This window comes from Pezoporus wallicus, unplaced genomic scaffold (genome assembly GCF_028554395.1).
Source record: "Pezoporus wallicus isolate ANWC-B61680 ecotype Strahan unplaced genomic scaffold, APGP_CSIRO_Pwel_v1 contig_5231, whole genome shotgun sequence".
Classification (NCBI taxonomy): Eukaryota; Metazoa; Chordata; class Aves; order Psittaciformes; family Psittacidae; genus Pezoporus; species Pezoporus wallicus.
The window spans coordinates 1,209,961-1,229,663 of NW_026635973.1; the positions used below are offsets into that span (position 1 = coordinate 1,209,961).

At 40.4% G+C, this 19,703-nt stretch overlaps 1 protein-coding gene across 3 annotated transcripts in view; it reads left to right on the forward strand.

Annotated features, from left to right (window-relative positions):
* DISP1 (dispatched RND transporter family member 1) overlaps positions 1 to 19,703 on the forward strand; it is an 87,665-nt gene that overhangs the window by 33,240 nt on the left and 34,722 nt on the right. The window contains exon 1 of one of the 3 annotated variants that reach the window (XM_057398794.1): positions 14,808 to 14,976. The exons of 1 other annotated variant lie outside the window; for it this stretch is intronic. The gene's annotated coding sequence lies outside the window, so the exon portion shown is untranslated. Of the gene's footprint in view, positions 1 to 14,807; positions 14,977 to 19,703 lie in introns of those variants that run through there. One more of the 3 variants, XM_057398793.1, reaches the window with a different exon arrangement.

Genomic DNA, 19,703 nt, shown 5'->3' on the forward strand with positions numbered 1-19,703 from the left:
GAACTATTTGTAATTCTGTTTCTGCCTTAGACTGAAAAGTAGATTTTGGCAGCCTCTGCCTTCTTTTTTTTTTCTGCTTTGCCTGTTTTTAGCGTTCCAAGTTGGATAATGAGGAGCTGTGTGTCCCCACTGTGCAGAAAACTGTTCTTATTTGAAGTTGCATTATATTCCTCTGTCAATTACTACATACACTTGTACAGATTCTTAAAGAATTCTGCAATATTTGGGGATGATGATCTCATTTAGATTCTTATCCCCCAAGTTTTCGGCAGCCAGAAGGGGGAAATCCCGTTTTATCAGATGGAATATACACACAAAGGAATGTTTGCTTTGATAACAAAAGAGGCTCAGTGCTCAAAAAGATTTTTCTGGAAGGATTTCCTTCTAGTTAAGAGTACATAATTTGACAACTTTAAAGACTACTATAATGATACTTTTCTTCACAGCCTCAGCTAGAGATAGCATGATCAATGGCTTTAGCAGGTTTTTATTGGCCTTCTGGCTGTTCTGTTTCAGTAGGAGGAATAAATGCCTTAGCAACAGATTTCTGTTAAGTAGGAGAATTTGAACTGAGTCTATGCTTACAAAACAAAGAAGGAAAGGAAAACTGCTTTTGTCTCAGATCACTCCACAGTATCTTCTGTGTTTGCATTTCCTTTAGGTTTACTGTGGCTTCTTAGACTATGTGGTTGATCTGATAAATAAATAGTATATGGAGCATTTCTCTTGTTGATACTTTGCTGAATGCATGTGATGCCAGCAAAGACCAAGCTGGTTTTTCCCATTGCTACGTATTAGTGGCTAAATTCTCCCTGTGGAGACTCCAAAACATTCACTAGCAATAAAACCGGCACTTAATTCTCTTTTTCATGTTGTTTAATGCTTTCATTTTGTTTGTCTTTCCTTAGGTTTTTTGATTAAGCTTTTACTGAATCCTTATCTATAATGGCAGTCTAATTTTTTGGAAGATAAACTGAAGTGGCATATACGGTGAAATAGCTTTTCAACAGCTTAGTGCTAAATGCTTCCAGATAGAGATGCGATTTAATCACATCTGTGCTTTATGACAAATGTAGATCTGCAGTTTCCTAAGGAATGTTTATTAATAACTTTAATGTTTATCATTGTGCATGAGGAAGGTATGTGCATAATTTCTGTGTTAGAAAGCCCCTTCAATTTAAATTTATTAAAGATTACTTTACCCTGTCATGACCAAAGTGTCCCCTAAATCCAGTTCCCTCCCATGAAAGCGTGAGAATTTCTCCACTACTTGGGGTCTGTGCAAATCATCTGCACTACAAAAGAACCCCCGCTCCTTCCATGTTAGGAATCTGGGAAGGGTAAATATTTAGAAGTGCTGGCATAACAATAGCAGAAGTAGAAGGAAATTAAAGTTTGGGATCCAATACTGAGACATGTTTGGCTTAAACTGGTGAGTGGAAAGAAAAATAAAAGCTTTTTAGTGATTTGGTGAAAGGTTACATTTTCGTTTTTGGATTAAGGAATAAGCAGAACTGTTTGATGTAGAATAAATTACACAGTTTCACAGACAAGAAGTCTCACTTTTGCAAAGGTGGCCTTTTTAGTTCTTGTTTAGGTATTTTGCTTATTCTGCCAGACTGGGCTATGTTGTTGTTCAGTCAGTTTATGACAGGTTGCAGGAAATGGTATTTCACTGAGCAAAGATTAGCACTGTGAAGGGAACAAGTCTTTTTACAGAAGACTACTGCTGGTATGAGAATGTCTTGAATGTAAAGGTTAGAGGCTCCAGGTTGGATGCATATGTAAAGTAAACCGAAATTAAGACCATGGCATAGAAATTGATTTCATTATAGAAATGCTGGTGTATAGGTTGCTAAATAGTTTACTCCATGAAAGATTCTTTTGTAGAATCTCTTGGAGAACTTCCTGCATCTGTTGTTTGCAACAGCTGTTAGATATTGAGCAGAAAAAGATGTGTCTGTCTTCAGAATAGTAAGGAAAATGTATTCTTTCTCTTGATAAATTCAGTTCAGGTTGAGTAACTCTTCGGATATTAAAACCAGTTTTCCTCATGGATTTCACTTATCTTTGGGAGATTTTTGGCACTGTGTTCAAATACCTAAATGTGGATGTTCCAAAGACTGAAGTCTGTTTCTGCCAAAATTTGCCGTGTGACTTACGAGCCTATATAAAGACCATTATAGTAACTTAAGCTGATACTTGGCTTGCGTTTATGCAAGATATCTCCAAATAATCCTTTAACTTAATTTTGAACAGTGCTTTGTTCTTCAGAGAGAAACCATATAGAGTTGACTGAAGAAAGGGAGCTGTGCTTTTGCAATGAATTCCAGTGTTTTGAAAGTTGATTTTTTTCTTTTTAATCCCATTTAAAAGTTAAACCCCAAAATTCTGCATTTCATTGTAGAAGGAAATAGTTTCTCTCCAGGGCATTTACCTTCACAGGTAGGAGACCCTGCTGGGTAGCCTTATCTGATGCCTCAGGGCTCTCAGCTCACTCTCAGCTTGCTCTATGGGTCATCTGAAAAGGCAAGTTTCCAGTTAGTTCTATTGGAAGGCTGTCAAACTTTACCATCCCCATCATGTTTTAATAGGGTTTTTTTTGTTACCCTTCATATAATTTTGATTTTTATGGTTTCCAGATGGTAGGTAATTCAGCACAGCCCTTGATGCAGTTTGGATTCCAGATCACCTAGTGTCTCACAGCCTGGCAGAAACTTCAGATTTAGGTAACAGTTGCTGCAAAGGGCCCCACACAACATATGAACTATAGTGAAATGTATTGGTGAAATATAGGGTTAAGAGTATTTCGAGATAATTTAGACCACTCCAGCACTTCAGTGCCTGAGATTTCTGGTGAATTTCTTAGTATTTTGGTTACCTACCTATGTGGATATTAGTTATCTTGAAGTTTTATTTGTGGGGTGACAAGCACTTCAGTATTTAAGTGCCTGTCCCCTCTTCACTTACTGACAGTACTCTGCAAATTCAAACAATTCAAAGAAAATCTTATTTCAATAAGATTACCTGTTCAGCCTTAGGTATCTGAAGAGGTAAACCCAGTGCCAGGAGGTAACTGGACGATGCGGTCTTACTCTGTAGCACAGTGATACAGGAGCTGGCACAGCAGAGAAGAGGTGTTTGCCAGCATTGTTCTGAAGCAGATGTGCCCAGCACAAAAGGTGATATTGAATCTCACAGTTGATAAATCAAGCACTTTTTTTACAGCGTTTTACATCATTGCTGTTACTGGTAAAATAAATCATAACAGAGCACAGCTTAAATCTATTTAAGGCTTGTGGGACTATGAGAACTTTGGTAGGTACAGTACTACAGTACAGTACTGTACAGTACTACTGAACATGGCTCAGTTGTGACCAGTGACACCCATGGAAGATTCATCAGGACCATTTTGTGGGGTGTTCCATTTCTCCCCCAGTAATTTGGCAATAGCACCATTTTACCAGTCTGTTCCTTATGAACCAGCAGAATTAAAGGTGTTTATTTTACCCTGTTTAAAAATAGAGATTTCAAAATGGCTTTAGCTAGGGTAGAGCGTCATTACTTGTAGAAGTTCTTAAAGTGACATCTGACGAAGTAGATCAGAGCTTAAGGAGGGACAACAGGGATGAAGGTCCTGGACGCATGGGGAGGAGTGGAGAAAGCCTGGCCAAAGCTCCTTGCTCCAGTCCAAGCAGCAAGGTGTACGGGTGTGTTGCAGAGCAAAGGCTATGCCCAATGCAGCTTGTGCATGCCCCAGTGTCCAAGTGCCTCTGCAATAGCAGTGAAGAAGTGTCTACAAATGCCTTGCAGTGCTTTGATGTAATTGCTGGACAATTGATAACTCCAAAGAAAGGAAGACTTGGATTTTATGCTGAAATCCATCTGAAGGATTTCAAGCTCAGGTTTCTCACCAAGCAGCGGCCTCTTAACTGCTCAACTGTTCACTGGATTGGGATCAAGGGCATCCGTTGTACAACTAGGAACACAAACTTTACAGGACCAGAGTGAGGGAAAGCACAAGCAAGAGAAACAGGACTTTGTAATGCAATGATGAGGTCACTTACCTGGGAGGGGGAAACACAGGCTGTACTTCGAGGACTGTGTATTTTACATTAAACAGTACAAGAGTTTATTAGCAGTTTTGGAAGCTTAAACAGAACTAAACATAGCCTATAAAGTAGTGGCTTAAGCAATTTCTGTCTAAGGTTCTTTGTAAATAATTGAGTGAAGCTTTAAAATGACAGTAATAAGCGTGGAATGAAAGTAAGATTTTTGTGCATGTAGTTTCTTGTTTGGTGGTTGGTTTGGTTTGGTTTTTTTTCCCCAGATCCTTGATATTTGTGAAATTGGCCAATTTCATATCAGAATTTTGCATGGTGAAAGCTTCTGTTTAATCCTATTTTAAGCCTCTGGTTGATCTTAATTTAAATGTGCTCATCCAGCTAGGGTTTTATACCTGCCAGAAATGACTCTTGAAAGTCAATCAAAATTCTCCATCCACATCTGTGGATATAAAAGGTTGATGCAGTAGTGATGCATGCCAGCAGTCGTGTGCTGCTCAGTTTATAACTTTGAAGTGAAGAAAATGCAAACGAATTGTACTTCAGTGCATTACTAAATTTAGGGTATTAAACCAGGTTCTTTATTGTGTTTACCTCTAATTGTGATGGTTTAAAAAACTCACTTATTATTAGCCAAATTTACAATGGCAGTTTTAGGTTTCTAGGAAGCTCTAGTGACCTCTGTAAAGGGGTAATTCAGTGAACCTGTCACTAATAATTTCATTCTGTAGCTAACAGTAATGGGTTTAATCCAGAAATTATGAGCTGGGCCCCCCTTTCCTGAGGGAAGTATTTCTTTCCATCTTTAAATGTAAGGGGGGTGAGTAGTAAATTTAACAGGACCTGGCTGTTCTTTTATATTTGAAGTCAGGAGGCTTTGCTAAGTACTGTGCAGAATGTGGTATCACACAGCACATTTTCCTTGCTTTCCCTCCATCTGAAGGCAGCCACATTTCTCCTATGCCATTTGAATAGAGTACAGCTTTGTCTGCTGTTACTCATGTGTTTACCTGCACCTTGCCAGCTAGCCCATGGTGGCTGGTATGTTTTAGATGTGCTCTGTGCACAAGAAGCATCACTGTTCCAGTCATGCTCTGACTGAACAGTATTGATGGCTCTGCTCAGCCTTTCCAGTAGGCATGCAAGTAGGTTAGTAATGCAGTACTTGTGAAGAAAGTCATAAAAGATAATGGCATTGTGGAAGTGTTGACTTGTTTAGCTCTGAAAGAAGTGCAGTCCTTCACCAACAAAGCAAGAAACCTGGGAAAGTGCCTTCAATGGCTTTACCAATTGTACCCCGCTATGTTTTAGTATTGAATTAGAATGCTAATCACTGAGTTCTTCTCCATCTTGCCCTAATGAAAGAAGTTCGTGTATGTAGGGGACTGGCATTTCAGTTTGTAAGCATTTCAAACACAGCCCTTTGTTTCTGCTTTGGGTATTTCGTGAGAATTCTAAACTAGCTCAGCAATAACTTCTTTTATAGAAAACTCACACCAAGAGATTATGCATCATGCTTATCCCTTTGATTTGCAGTTTACATTTTTAGTTACATTCTGTGTAGTATGTTTTTTTCTTAAGCACATTTTTAATAACTTTCTACTTTGTGCTAATATCAACTCTAAAGCCTACTGCTTTTACAGTATAATATACACATTATGCACATACACTCTCCTAAACAGAGTGAAGTCATCAGTGCCTCTAAAAGATGCACATCTCCACATGCCTGCTGGTTATTCTTGCCTGTTATGGTGGCCATCCTTCAGCCAGCAAACAAGCTTGTGCCAGGTATGTGGTGAGCTGAAGTTGGGAAATTTTATTGGGATTAAAACTAATGTATGAGGAGGAAGTGTGTGGGTGAGCGTTTTAGCACATGCTCGCGTGACAACACACTTGCCTCTTAAAATTATCGCCTAGCTTTGAAATTCCTTGTCCTCTGACCTCGGCCAAGCATTCCAGGTTCCTTTCTCTTCCTTCTTCCCTGCCCCCTTCCCCTTGAAATGCGCAGCTTGCTCTCACCCCTGGCTTGTAATATGCTAGTAACCAAGGAGCTGAGGGTCACCAGTTTCCACTCACCATGCACAAATACTGCTATTGCTGCTCCTGCCCCACATCTCTCACTCAGTTGTACGGGAAAGGCAAGAAGAGCACTGGTGGATATTAGGGTCTTTTCTAGTGCCTAGCAATAACCTTGTACGCATTTGGCTTTGAGTACTGTCACCAGATCCATGGGATACTTTTTTTGTTCACTGTGAGGAAAAAAGTGTAGCAGATACATCATGCAAGCATGAAGAACCAGTCATCCAAAATTGACTGAGATGCTTTCCTCAAGGTTAGCTTATTTTTTCCTTATCTTTGTCTCTAATGCAAACTCTTTGGGGAAGATTTTTTTGCTGGTAGATTTACATCAAAGTTGTTTTGGAAACAGCATATGCAAGGATGAATATCTTCTGACAAACAGACCAATCTATCTGCGGATGCTTTTTGCTTTCAATAGGAGATTGGGCTGCGAGTTCTTGCTGGGAAGGTCAGTATCTTATGTGTGCATTGCTCATTAAAACAGTATTTGGCTGGTGACTGTTAAATACTGTAGACTAAACAAGGCTGTTCTGTTAAATAAGATTTAAAATAGTAAAAAGAAAATTCAGCTTTTAATATCTGAACACTGCTATAAAGGTTCAATGGCCTGGTAGTAAAGCGATTTCTTAGCTTTATTAAAATTAGCAGCACCCATGCCCTGGAACAGGTACACGGCCCAATTAAGTGAGCTGGAAGGGAGGGAATTGCAAAGGGATCAAACCTTTCTCCTAACCATGGAATGGCTGTGCAGCTGCTGCAGCCGCAGGGCTGCCAGAAGCCTTCTGCAGCTGCTCTATGCCTGTCCCTGATACAGAGGTGGATTACTGGTGCTAACTCTGCAGCTGGGGTGCTGCTGGCATCTACCCAGGCACTCACTTTGCCAGGATATGAAAAAATATCTTCATGTTTTTACTCTGTAATGACCTAAAGTGACTAGTGTTCTCTCAGTTCCTGTAGCCTGGTTTCCTGTGCAGACATAGGTATCAGTCCTGCTGCTTCAGAGTCCTGGAATGCTTCGTGATCCACAAATCCTGGGTATGGAAAGAAACTGTACTCCTAAATACATTACAAGCACATGAGCTTCTTCAGGTTCCTTAATTTTTTGTGAAGAGAGTTATCTGATACTACAGTTCACGTGACCAGTAGAGAACGAAATCATGTTCCAACGAATCTCCTAGAAACAGCATGTAGAGGACATACAAAATAGGTAGGCTGTAGTGATAGGAAAAAACATTGTCTGACTGAATTTGCTACATACATTACAGACTGTAACAGAAGTAATCTGATTGAGGTCTGGTCTTGAATTTGATCTTTAAGTAGCTATCCAACTGTACTTACTAAATGTAAATCTCAAGAGGTACCATCACATTTGAAGGGCTTTCAAATACATAGTCTTAGACATTTGGTCAGTACTGGACATCTTCAGTATAAAACTTTGGTTTGTTAAATGGACCACATGCAGAGAAATAATGTATCTGGGTTTGTAATACAACTGTAATGCAGTTTCTGTATCTGCTGTGCTTTTCCAAAGGTTGTTTTAATTTGAGAACTGATCAGGAAGGTATAGAGCTGCAGTTTGGTACTAATGAGACTATAGCTCAGAACTGTGTGGCAGAAAATGCCAGATAGGTTTTTGAGAAAATACACTTCAGTATCTGTAGGCATAATACAAAAAGGGTAGTAGCGATAGTGTTAAACCCCAAAACCAAACATGATGGGGAATGCTACCTAGGTGTTTCATAGTTTAGACTTGTCTCAAGGTTTTTCACTTAGACTAGCACATAAACCAAACACTTATCAAACTTACTTTAGTGAAGAACTTTGGAAATGATGTGACTCGCTTATGAGAGGCAATAATTGTAGTTTAGTCTAAGCAGTGTGAAATCAGAGGGTCCAGAGAAATCTGCCATCTTCTGAGGCCGTGGAGGTTGGTGCTCTGAAAGGTCTGGTTCTTGGTTTATCTGAATGTATGAGAAATTCCCAGGCTTGCATCTGTTTGCTAAGAGACAGCTAGAAAAGATTGACTTCCCATTGCAGGAGCTGTGTTTGGGTAACCCTCTGGCAGGCAGGCAGCCTAGTGAGCAAACATTGAGTTTGGGCTCAAATAGCATTTTCTCTTGCCTTGTCTGTCAGGCCTTCCGTAGAGTGTCGGGAAAGCTCACACCAAATAAAAGCTCCTCTGTGGGCTCTAGCATTGCTTGTTTACTCCAAACACTTAGATTTTTCTTTTTCTGAAGAAAAATAGATTAGCTTTGGTGCTTATTTCACTTTCCTAATGAGGAAATGTGAAGGTGTGGTGTGGGTTGTGCACAAAAGGGGGGAAGCTCTTTCATGCATTATTTGAAGATTTAAAGCAGTTAATTTTGAAAATCCTTTAGGAAAATGAATAATGAAGCAGCTGCTAGGGGGCTTTCTCCTGTTACTTTTACTAAGCCAAAGGAGTAGCACTAGGTTGAAGGTTGAAATTGCAATAGGTAGAACAAATGCTTCAGAACTACAGTTGTTGCTTAATGTGCTCTTAAAAGACTAGCAAGAACCTTCTGCTTTCTTCGCTGTGAGCATGAATGAAATGAACAACAAAATGAATGGTTTCCTGATGCGTGCAACATAAATGTTTATTTTGCACATAACTGTTTGTACTGCAAACATACTATATGGCAATATTTACGCAGTTGCAATAAACATTGATGTTACATTATTAATTTCCCTGAAATGAGGTGCAAAACAGTGGTCCCTACCTTAAAAGTCATTGATAACTTAGTGTTTTCAAAGAATCTCTTACATTTCAAGACTTTGTTCCTGAGCTGTGAATATGAATCTGAAAAACTGACTTTTTCTTTGCTTCTCTGGTTGAAATAAACAGTGGTAGTTGTGTTTTCTGGACTGTTGCTATATGAACTCCTCTAGATGATGGGAGAAGTGCAGTTCTTTACTGTTTCTTTGATTGCAGACAAGTTAATATAGTTGTTCCTATGTCAATGTGCATTTCTCCTTTACTTGGAAGAAAAATAGACTGCAATAGTTGCGTTCACTGTAACGTCAGGATGATGGTTGTAATTTAAGTGCTGGTGTTGTGCAAGTGATGGAATTACTGTTTTTTATGTCACTTGTTTATTTTACGCTCAGATAAAGCATTCTGTTAGTTTTTCCCTCTGGTCAGTCTGGACTATTTTACAAGTGACATTATACATGTGTGCGCTTACATAAGATAAGTGTAGTTAATTCGTAGTGGAAAAGGTACACGTGTGAGAAAGGAATGTGAATGAGAAAATGTAACTGTGTGTAAACATGTTTATGCAGCTGCATTTTAATGTAACTTACTGGAGCGCTGGGTTTGGAGAAGAATAAAACTGCTACAACTGAAGACAAGCTATTAAACATTCCTTCAGAACATTGTGAGCTGTGGCTAAATCAGAAGTAGAGATCTTCAATTCTGCTTCCACATTTATTTGTACTTTTAACAAGTTTTCTTCTTATTAATATCAGAAAACTGGTTTAGATGCTAATAAAACCGTCTTAACTCTCCATATTAAAGTATTTTGCAGAGTATCACATCTGGGTTTTTTCTGGTTTTCATGATGAATACATAACTTTTTATTTTAACAATGTAAATAATTGCTTCCAATGTGGGGGATTTTTAAACTTAATAGCTTTTTGAGTTACTGTGGAGCCTCAAGATACATATTTCAATTCAGAGTACATGTGCTTTTGGAAACATGCAAAATAAAAGTTGTCTCGATTAGATCTTCACTGAAAAGAAATCATTAAATTGATGTTCGCATTTCTCTTGTGTAAGTAGATAAACCAAGATGGTCTTGTATTTCATACAACTCAACCTTCACATGACCTGGTTTAAACCTCAATGAAAAAACTTAGACAAATACTGCTGGAGTGTGTCTCTTCAGTTGGGGGAGAAGACTGGAAAATATCACTACCGTACTTAGAGCTTTTTAAACAATCAATAAAGGAAAGAGTTTAGAATCCTGATGTAGTTGTTTGCAATATCATAGTGAACTGGCTCTTTAATTACACTTGGGACTGAGAGGCCATTGTTCTAGGCACTTCAAGGACAATAAAAGACCCTCTTTGCCCTCCAAAATTGATCTCTGTGCTTTGACTTTCAATGATATTTAAGATGATGTGACCTTAAACATCCAGTTTCCAGCATATTAAAAGAATGTGTTGGTATCTGTTTTATTGAATGTAGTGTGGAGAGTTAAAATTTCCCAGTTGCACATCAGGAGTCCTCTGTTTATCTAAAAAACTCCAAATAGAGCATGATCAGCAATCGTGTACTTAACATTTCCCCTCTCACTACTGCTGGAGGACACTGCTTTGTAAGGCTTAAAGCTTTTTTCAGCCTCTCTACACACTTAACTCTCAGCCTTTCTTGAGGATATCTGTTATGAAAGATTTTGTGATAAAGTCTGGATGAGTGGAAGCAAGTATTTCTGGATCCAAGAGCACCATATTGGCACTTGGCTATCTCTTGAAGAATTATCAGGTGTGACACAATCAGTGGTGGTCTAGACAGCAATCTGATGGATCAAACTGACTCAATCCAATTAACTTCCTCAGTACTGTGCTCCTGGCATGTCCCATGTACTGCTAGAATCTGGAAGATCCCACTATGGGCCCTGTGTACCCCTGAATAATTAAAGTAGCTGCTACTATCTCAGTATTACCTGAAGTGCAGCACAAAAGTACACGGTAGTGCAAAAAGCAGTAAATAAATGGTTGGTCCTTACCATGTTTCTCCTACTGCATTATTTGTTTTACATGTCATTTGGTAAATTTCCTACTGTGAGTATGGCGCTAGCAGCTAAGATGTAGTAGAGAATATTGTGTCCAAGTTAAAACCACCAGTCAGGAAATTCTGTAGGTGGATAGGAATTGTAATAAAAATTCAATGTAGCTATAAAACGTGCCATGTACAGAACTCATTCTGTCATTTTAACCTCTCATTAGCTCTTTACTTATAGTCCATATTCCCTCATTCTCCCCATTTCATTACAATTCAGCAGAACTTCTGCAGCACCTCTGGTACCCTGAACTGGCCTTCAAGGGTTTCAAAAGCCTCTGCACTTTTTCCCTGAGCACCTGAATAGTACTTCAGCATCAATGTCCCTAGAGCACCCAAACCTGTCACCAGCTCTCCTATTAGTGTCCAACACTGTCAAAGTCCTTCAGCTTCTTCAGCTTCTTTCTCCTTAAAAGACACTGCTGTGACAAGAAGAATCTGTGATTAACATCATGTTAAGCTCTGAGAGTCTGAGCCAAGAAAAGGCTCAGAGAATGTTATGCTGATATCATTGGAAGGGTAATAGCTTGGGAGCAGCTCTTGAAGGTGGGCAGCCAAAGTTTGCAGAAGTTGTTGGTTCTTGATAACATGGCCTGGGGTAACTCCAGTTTAGTAAAGGCTATGAATGGATCATGGACAAGAACTGCAACTCTTGATACCTTGCTTAAAGAAAGAGAATAGTCAGACTTCATACACTACAACAGAGTATGTCAGCTGTGCTTTGTAAATATGAATATAAGCTTCAATTTTTTAGTCTCATCTTCTTAAACCATGACAATATTATACAAACTGATTTACTTGAATCTCTGATTTAGTTTATTGTGTTCTATGATTCTATAAGAGGTGTTTTGGGTTCCCCCCCCCAAGGATTGTACTGTAGAATTCTGCGAGCTGTATTAGTATTTTTACTACTACTTGGTTTTATTAAGTATACTATGAAAAATACTTTAAAATCTCAGTTAAAAAGCTGCTTATTGTCAGAAGTTGATAAAAGATGCTTTGCCCGTTTCTCTAAGTTCAAAGGATTCCTCTTTGATCAGAGCATGCAGAGTACTTTTGCCCAGAGTAGCATGTCTCTCTTCAAGGCCTTGAAGTTCAAATCACAAACTTTTAAGTAATCACTGAAATCTAAAAATAATAATTAATCTTCACAGTGGTCAAATTTTATTCTGCTCATTTCCTCTTTAATGCCTAGTGAAGCTTTGAGAATTTGTTTTCTTTATGATAGAAATACTGTCTCTTGGAAAATGCATTGCTAGATCCGTAGGTAGGTGAACTTTCTGGTGGATCAGGGATTGTATTGACTTAAGCCAAGGCTGAATTAGTAATGCAGCTGTCCTGCAGATTCTCTGCACATGTGCATTTCCAGGTGGTAGATAGAGCAGAGTGTTAACTCGTTTATCTTTTTGAGGCTTCTACAGATTAGACTCGACATCCTGATCTGCCTTGAATCAGCCTAAATTCCTCCATTTGTTTCCACTTTCTGCTTGTTCCTGTACCTGTGGTCCATGTGCTGCAGTGCTCGGTCCTATTTCCTGATCAGTTACAAATAAAGAAGTCAGCATTTAACTGATATTGCTGGAGATAAACAGTGGGATGAGTAGCAACATTCAAAGTTGAATGAAGGGGATGTTAAAGGGTGTGTGATGGAGGTGTCCAAACCAGGAGTGTGCCAGGGGGACTGGGGCAGAGGGTAGCGTGGGGAAGCACTCACAGATTGCCCCTCAGATACTGAAAGGCAATAATTCTCACAAATCTGTAACGCAAATACATGATACATTATATAATTTGTACAGGAATCATTTTATTAAGCATAATCTATGAATGTATATTATACATTCATTTTACTATCGTCCAGTAAGTTGATGTGCTAAAATAGAGAAATACTATTTTGTGCAGTGCATATAATCTGAGAGCTTTAATAGACTCTAATCCTTTAGCTTTTGATAGCCCTTTTCCTCCTAGGGATCAAAGCAGTGAGATATATGCCTCTTGTCACCTCTTTGAGGTGGTTAATAAACAGAAGTGATGCAGTACCTGTTATACAGGCACATTTACACATTTAATAAGTACTTTTATTAGTAGATAGGTTTTTCAGATATGTGTAGAGTTTGTGTCTTTGGAAAAGTAGCTTTGAGATTATTGTTGTGACACTTCTGGGCTTATTCTGTGTTTCAGCTGTTCGGAAAGTGAGTATCAAAATGTAGTCCTGCCTCCATTTTTAGTTATGGTTGAACGTTATCTGCTTTGTAGTACTGCTGTTTGTTCAATGAACGTGAGTTTCTTGTGTAAGAACTGTGGGATGGAAAGCAAGGTTTCTGTTAGAGAGCCTATCAGTGTTAGAAAAATGTTGTTCTAGGGAGGATGCCGATGGTATGTGGGAGGTGGAGACAGGGCAGCTGATGCCTGGAAAAGTGACATTTTCCAGCTGAAGCTAAGTGGGAAAGGCAGGGAACAGTGGTTTAATAAAGTAATGTTTCCCCTTAGATGTGGAGAAGCGCACAGTCCTTCACCACCTGTTAGAGACCAGATCCAGTAAGCAGGAAGAGCTGCTGTGTGTAAAAACTTAGACCAGAGTCAGGATGAATAATTCTAAGGTCACACCGAGGGAAACAGAGTTCCCTTTGGTAAGACTTTTTTTTTTTGTTTTACAAGGAGTAAGGATGCATGTAGATAAGAGATTCCTTTTGCTACAAGTTCATCCTGACCCTGAAATCAGAGCCTTGTGTTTCAGCAGCGGGGAAAGAGCTCTTCTGAAAGGCCAGTCCCAGGTGAGTTGTGATCTGCTTCAGATCTGGTTTATAAGATGTGCCCCAGGAAGATGCCAGTTCTGAGGTTTGCATCTAAGATATGCAGAGCTGAGGAAAAACCAGGAGTCTGCTCCCAAAGCGTGAGGCTTGTGAGCATGTTCTGTTAGCAGTTCCTTTGAGCATACCCTGGCAGAGCAGGCTGAGAGCAGCTTGTAGCATTTCCCCTGCTAATAGTTTTGTAAGTTCCTCATAATACAGCTTTGTGAGCAGAGTGAGGACAGCGTTCGCCACCTTAACACTGAGCTCTTCCAAAACTCAACCTGTCGCTTTATTTCTGGGGTCCTACAATTGAGGGTTCGCATATCCCCAGACTTCAGCAATCTTGTTTCATTTTGGCTTGTAAGTGACCAGGCAGTTTTCAGCTTTTTGCGTGAAGTCTGTAGTAATTCAGTTTGTGTATAAAGCCTTTAAGAAGATGCATCTGAGGAGTGTATGGATATGTTTACTTTTGGACTACTGGGTTCTCAAGTGCTTGAGTGTGAAGGAAGCTCACTAAAAGGCATGTAAGGTACAAATATCTGAAAACCTGGTGCGTGGAAAAGCCTAATTGTGTCAACTGATTTTCTTTGTTGCTGTTGGAGTGTCAGAATTATTCTGTAAGAAATGCCTGACAACCAAAGGATGAAGTAAGAGCTTGGGGCTCGGGGACAAGACTTTGCCAGGAACTAATGAGGCCCGAGGTGAGTTTAAACTCTCTAAATGACACTTGGTGCTGTTTTCAGTGTCCCGCCTTCCTCAGCTCTTTATATTTCACAAACGCTGGGGGCGAGGTGCTGCCGCTTGTTTGCGCTTTCCGCCTAAGGATGCGCGGTGAAGCAGGGGCATGGTGAGTGGCAGGGGGGCGCGGGCAGAGCGCGGCGCTCATCTCCACATCAGCCTCAAACCAAGCGGATCAAAGAGGGCTGGAACCGAGGGCGGGGAGCGCCCTGGGGCTCCCGCATCAGTGGGGAGGAGTCGGCGGGGCGCTGCCAGCTCCCAGACCTGCCGCCGGGACGGGAGGGCTCGGCTCGGCTCGGCTCGGCTCGGCTCGGCTCGGCTCGGCTCGGCTCAGCTCAGCGCTCCCCGCTCGGCGCCGGAGTTGTGCAAGCGGCGAAGCGAGCGCGGCTGCCGGTGGCTGCGGGAAGAGCGGCAGCTCCCCCCGTCAGTGAGTGGGGATACCTGGATGAGGAGGGGGCTGCTTTCTCCCTCGAGCTGATCATCTCTGGTAAGCGTGGAGAACTAGGTTCCTTGTGTTGGATCGTTTCAAATCTGGCCGTGAGCTCCCGTGCTGTGCTTTAGGTTACAGCTGCAGCAGCTCGGGCTTTCAGCGAGCGTTAGCGCGGAGGTTTAAGACTGTTGTGTACCTTCGATTTATTTACACTGAAATGGTACTTTGTAATGCAAGGAGGGTCCTGGGCTTGTAAAAGACTGCAGCGGGGTAGAAATGCCGGAGAGCTTAGGACCCTCCTAGCGCTGAAGAGCCTGGTGAGAAAGAAAAACACCCCCAGGGGTGGCGAGCCAGCTATTTCAACAGATGTGCTATTATTCAAGTGGTGTATGAAGTTTATCTTTTGGCTCAGCAGACGGGAGACGTAAAACCTACATGGGACATGAAGCGGGAGGGAAAGAAATCAGTTATGGCATGTTTAGCTTTCGAAGAAAATGATTGTTGGGTTGCTCGTGTAAACTGTGTCTTCTGTAGCTCAAGGTGAAGAACGCTCTGCTTACCAGCTAGGTGTGAGCTGCCTGATGTTCGCCCGCGTTCCCACCAAGAGCTTTGCTTGTTTAATATACAGTCGTTGTAAAATTGTTGTGCTTCTATTAAAATACGAAGAAAGAAGTGCAATTATCAGTAACAGATTCTTTAAAGAGGTTCAAATGTAGCATTTGAATTTGGACAGAAAACAGAAACCTGATTCTAAACAGATGGTCCAGAGGTTTCTTAACCTCTTTGGTAAGGCTGATATGGCCAGGATGATAGTGGGCATAGCCGGAGCTGTGTCCTCAAAAAGTGCTTGTGTGTCCCTCTACAACTGTAATACTTTAGATGTTAATCCCACAGCGTGATGAAGTCAAAGTCTGTGGAACTTTCAGTACGAATAACTCCTTTTACATCCAGTAAGAGATATATTTTGGTTTTCCCCCCTCAGTGTGAGCAGGATTAGAGCTATTTTGGACCCGAATATTTACAATTGCAGAAACTTAAATGCCTTTCCTATGGTAATGGAAAGGCAGCAAGTTGTGTAAATAAGATTTAGTGTGATGACAGTCGCAGTTGTAAGAAATGTTTGGGGTGGTTTTTAACAGCTTACCATGCTCTTAAACTGTGCTGAGATATACCTGCTCCAAAGAGACATGCATGTTATTTCTTGTAGTATGTTTTGTTCCAATCACTTCTGCTTGTAGCTGTATCTCATTCCAAAATTCAGAGTATTTGAAGCTCTTTTTGTTCCTTGTTTTCTTTCCATTTTGCCCACCTATATAGATGCCTTTTCATAGAATTTTAGGCTGGTACAAAACTTCCGGAAGAGAATTTTAAGGGCTTCTTGTTGTTGCTTCTATCTATCGTTTAATTACTTATTGGCAATTCTGACTTTGAAAAGACTTTGTAGTTAAAGCACTGCTATTGATTTCTTTAGTCAAAGCCCTGCAAATAGTCTGCTGTTGTTTTACTGTTTGTGCCAGAAGTAACTTTAGCTTAAAAGCAAAGCAAAATCTATTTCTGATGTTCTGTTTTCCTCATCCTTCTCAGTCTTTCCCGGCTCCCTCACCTCACAGCTGCTGCTGGTGGGTCAGTTCGTGTGCCAGCTTTTGGCAGCACTGGTTCGCTGGTGCCCATCTGCAGCATGAGCTGTGGTCCTGGCATGGTGACATGTGGAAACTCCCTGTCACAGGAACTGCAATTCCCCAGCAAGCCTGCGACGCAGGAAATGAACTCATGTTGTCTGAGGTGCAGGATGGGGCAGCTGCTCAAGTTCTGAGGCTGCTCAGAAGGATGGAGGGGCTGCAACAGCTCTTGAAACTCTTGGTATAAAATGAAGGAAGGGGGGAAATTCCTCTTCTGCAAACCTCTTCTGCTTCTTAATTGTCTTCTAACTACTAGTGTGTGGTGCAAGTACTTAGATTGCTGAAAATCTGCTTGTTAATAGGGTGACATTAGTTGGGAAAATGAGTATTTATGGACTGTGCAGAAAATAAACTGACCTTAATGGCATTTCTCAAAAACAGAAGCTACATTTCAGCAGTCCTCAAAGCAAAATGGCTGCATTAGTAAGCATATCAGGTAAACTTGTGTGCTGATGAAGTAAGAATTCTAGAATCTTCTTGGAGGTGAAATACACATATTTAAAACACACTATAATACCTGAAAAAGAAATGGAAAGGGCAGGGAAGGCTTGTTTTGGTAGGTGACTGTATTTTGTGTAGAGAAAGCTTTTCAGGGAAGACCCAGTGGTTAAGAGCTGAGATGGAAAAGCAAGAACCAGGCTATTGAGAGAAACCAAGCACCGCATATGAACACATAGGGGTAAGAGCTAGGGAATTTGAAAAATGCCTAGCTGAGAGCCAAAATAGAGCTCAACAACTATAAAACATGAAAAAGCTGTTTGACTTGCTAAAGACCATTGCAGTGATAGATAACTAGACGTCTCCCATAAAACCCAGTATCAACCACCAGGCACCACCTGCTACTCCTGCAAGCACTGAGAAATAGCAAAGATGTAAAGAATTTCGGTGATGTGAAGGAGGAGAAAACCCTCCTTAAGAGTGGCTGTATACTGGTTGGCACAGCAAACAGCCCAGAGAGGGTTTAACTGAGTTTACACACTGAGACCATTCGCCACAATGAAAAGCTTCAGCGTCTTAAGGGACTACAAGGCCATTATAATATTTCATCTGGAAGGAGACTTAATAGGTAGCACTGGGATTGTTAAGTGTTGCTTATTTCAAGAATGCACTACTTTTAGAATCCAGCTGGTTTAGATGAACTTTTGACATGAAAAGACTTTTGTTACTTCAGACATCATGTTCATCTCAGAACCATGACAGGTCTGGAAAGCTGGTTCAGCTGGCTGAGTGGCATGATGCTTTAGGATAACATTTTAAATGAAATGTGAGTTTTATCCTCTGTTAAATGGTAAATGTAAAGTCTTATAACCAGCTTAGGTTTGGTTTAGTGCAAGGTATAGGTCTTTGTTTGTTTGCTTTCTTATATGGTAAAAAGACCCCTCAACAGTTAGCTGTTCTCTGTCATCTTCAAAGATCTGTAGATTATCTGTACTAATACACTAGTTTATACCAAATTTCCACTACATCATTCTCTCTTGAATTTGCACTTCAACGAGTTGCAGTTGCAGGCCTTACAAGTCCAGATGGAAGTTGTTGAACCAATGGGGTTTTAAGTATGGGGGGTTTTAATCTTTCAGTTGCAGCGAGAGGACCAGGTGAACTTAATCCACATCTAAGAAGAACAGGCTAGTTGGGGAGCACCAAATCCTACCTAATTTTCAGTGTGGTACAGCATTACTTTATTTGCTAAAGTGGATGGCAGATGTCTGCTGGGTAAGCTGTGTTCATTGTTGGCCCCGCAAACAGTAGGGGGGGTTACTCCATGAAACCATCGCCTCTGCAGGCCAAGGTAATTTCCAGATACGACAGTCCTCCAAGCTGCTGTTTTGAACCGTGTGGCTAAAGTGCATTCTTAGCAGTTACCCTTAACAAGCATACAGTAACTAAAGATGATTCTAGTTCCCTTAGCAGTCCAGCTGGCATCATTTCTAAATAGATGTTAATGTTTGAAACGCCTTGTGTCCAGCTAGAGAGGTGGCTACTTAAGTGTGATGTATTAAACATGTAGGTGAGTACTTTTTCCAATTGTTTTTAAACTTCAGTTAAGTAGGGCTGCCTGTATTAAACCCTGTATTATTTACAGCTTCATTATGCAGAATACCTGTCCACTGCTTCAAAGCCTTCAGGTAGAAATTGGTATCAGCCTGAAAAATCTCACTCAATTGAGAGTTTGCTGTTCCCAATTGGAGAGCAGCAAATACTAACGCAGTCTGAGGAATGCAGCAAAAATAAATGTCAACACTGAAAGAATTCAGAGTTCTTAAAGACTGTGTTTTCAAAGATTCATATTTTTAGATGTTTTTCATCATGTTTTTTCATGATGAACAAATTCTTTGATTCCCCACACCCATGTGTTATTAAAATCTGTGCTTGTTGCATTTTAACCAGCTTATTTGTGCATCCTCTAGAGGAGGGATTCTCAGTTAACTCTTATCGTTAGTACATTTCTTAGTAAGTTCCCAGTCACTGCAGTTATGCCAGAGGAGACAATACAACAGAGAGATAAGACTATAACCTAAGAACGTATTTTGGTATAACAGCTACAGGTGAAGTTTTGCTGTCAATGGAATTGCAGTTGGTTGTAGAGAGACATGAGTACTTAATTTTTAACACCCTCAAATGTGAGTGAAACAAAACTCAGAGGACATTAGACTTGTCAAGTGACATCAACCATCTAGCATCTGTTTAAAGGAAAGCTACCAAACCAAACGCAAATGTACATCCCAACTCATTCTAAAGAGTTAGCTTGAGTCCCAGTTCTTAGTGGTGGCTGAATAAAATACTGAATCGGATGGCTACCTTAAGTATGCAGAGTAGTTTATCTGTCTTTAATACGGCATTGAAAGAGCTTCAAGATAAGCATGTGCTTCCATTGCCTTGCTTGAAGACTCCATAAAAATGGACAGAACTCAATAGTTTCTCAAGGCTTTGGAAGAGAGAATCAGCTTGATCTGTTAATATTTTTGTAGCTTGAAATTGTTCATGAATAGCCTTGTTCAACAGGAGAACAAAGGCAGAGTTATATGTTGTGGTAGGGATGATGATGATCCTTGGCTTTTCTTTGTATTTATTAGTTTCTGATGAGCCTTTCTGAATGCTCTGTTGAAACTCAAAAGGCATGTA